General features: G+C 43.2%; 1 pseudogene; it reads left to right on the plus strand.

Annotated features, from left to right (window-relative positions):
- The first annotated feature begins 374 nt into the window (after window positions 1-374).
- On the plus strand, window positions 375-1,732 carry LOC119347393 (annotated as a pseudogene).
- The last annotated feature ends 578 nt before the right edge of the window (window positions 1,733-2,310 follow it).

Below are 2,310 nucleotides of genomic sequence, written 5' to 3' on the forward strand. Positions count from 1 at the left end.
TTGGCCGTAGGCATAGACCGCGAGTCCGGTAGTGATAAACGTATGAGAAGGTTTGATGTCACAAAGTTTTAGATTTTTTTGACCTTGCTTGATACTGGTTTTTTAGTTTTTTGCTAAGTCAGGTGTAGTACACCCGAAGTAGCCACACCTTTCCGATTTTTCAAATATTTTCCTGTATATTTTAGAAAAGGTTAAAATATTTGGTTTAGCTCGAGAGTGAATATTTCAGCGCTCTGGGTAAATGCAAACGAGATCACTAATATTCATTGAATTTCGGTGATTTTAATTGTTGCTGACATTTTCTTAAAACTGAAAGTGAAAACCTCCACTCATTTGGCTGGCTGGCTGGCTTTTAACGTAATATACTAGTGCAGGTGTGCCTCGTCGTCAACAAGATCCGTGAGGCGGCCACCAACGCTCCATCCATAGCAGTGGACATGAGCGAATTCCTGGCCGCCTACACCAACGATTTCGTAAGTCGCTCGGTGCTGGGAGCGACCCACAGAAAGAAAGGCCGCAACACGCTCTTCAGAGAGATGACCGAGACTAACGTCGACCTTCTCGTGGGATTCAACCTTGAGAACTTCATCCCTAGGTGGCCACTGACGGAGGTCCTCTTCAGGCTGGTCTGCTGGAAGGTTCAGCGACACCTCACAAGTGGGACGCCTTGCTGGAAGAGGTCATCAAGGAGCACATAAACTTGAAGCAAGATAATTCTGCCGACTTCATCCATGTTTTCCTCTCTCTACAGCAAGAGTACGGTCTCACCGACGATAATGTCAAGTCACTCTTGATGGTGCGTGCTTGTTTCTTTTTCATTTATTTATTTCACTTATAGTTTTTCCATTTGCAAATTCATGGTTGGTTTAAAAGTTATACTACATAGTTTTCCGATTGCTAAAGTTATATACAGTTTTTCCATTGTAAATTCAAAGATTGATTTAAAGGTTATATATAGCCCCTAAAAATCCATATATAGTGTCCATGTTTTTGCATATATAGCTAATCATTACATATTAGTACACATACATACATACATATACATGGTACTTGATATATATACTAATTAAAATCGGACCCTTTTCTTTGGTCTTACCAGAACATATTTGAGGCAGCCATAGAAACATCCTATCTGGTGCTGGAATACGCCATGGCCGAGCTTATCAACAACAGACATGTTGTGAAGAAACTACAAACCGAGGTAAGGACGTTTGCATCGTCCAAGGAAAAAAAGTTGGACATGATTACGGAGGAGGACCTCAGCAGCCTGCCCTACCTAAAGGCAACCATGAAAGAGGCCCTGCGCTTGCACCCACCAGGGCCTTTACTCATCCCACACTACTCCACCGCTGATTGCAACATCGACGGATACGACATACCCGCCAAAACACGTATCCTTGTGAACGGTTGGGCCATCGGGAGAGACCCAAAAGCTTGGGAGAGGCCAGAGGATTTCATGCCAGAGAGGTTCCTACAAGATGGTCAGGAGAAATCTAGCAGCTTGGGTCAAGATTTTAAGTACCTGCCATTTGGATCTGGGCGAAGGATTTGTCCCGGGGCAAATTTCGCACTCGCGACAATGGAGATCATGCTAGTAAATCTCATGTACCATTTTGACTGGGAGGTTCCCAGTGAGAAAGATGGTGCTGGTCGAAAGGTTAGTGTGGCTGAGACGTTCGGGCTGATGCTTCGCCGAAATGAGAAACTCTACCTTGTTCCAAAGATTGCCTAATAACTAGTGCCCCCCGATCCCAAGTGTATGCCTATTTAGACTTGTGCGCAATAATTAAGGTGAGGGCTAAAATAAGCATGTTGTCCATCTATTGTTGCTGTCGATCGAGAAGATGGACCAGAAGTTCAATGCACTGGTTGTAGTGCAGTTATGTTGTAGTAGCCATGGAAAATAATCTATTTGAGTTGTGATGGACTTATATTATGTGCTTTGGAGGCAAGGCCATATGGATTTGTCTTTTTGTAGTCAAAATTTTCCTTTTCATATAAGTGAATGCATTGTTGTTATGAGATTTGTTGTGAAAGCACAGCTGTGTTGGATCTTGCTGACATCAGAAGTTCAGAACTATTCGTTCAACTGGAGCAGATTGGTTCGGCCAGCTAATCTCTGAAATTGATGATACAAAGCGACTTAGGGTGATGATGTTGTTTTGGAGGCTGTGGCATGTAACGAACGAATTGGTACACTCTAAGCTAGCTCCCCCCATCAAGGTATCTGTCTGGTTTGTTCGCAACTACATTGATACACTTTTTTCGCTTGCTGTGGATCTGAAGTACGACCCAATTAAGGGAAATGCA

Source organism: Triticum dicoccoides, unplaced genomic scaffold, assembly GCF_002162155.2.
Source record: "Triticum dicoccoides isolate Atlit2015 ecotype Zavitan unplaced genomic scaffold, WEW_v2.0 scaffold66526, whole genome shotgun sequence".
Lineage (NCBI taxonomy): Eukaryota > Viridiplantae > Streptophyta > Magnoliopsida > Poales > Poaceae > Triticum > Triticum dicoccoides.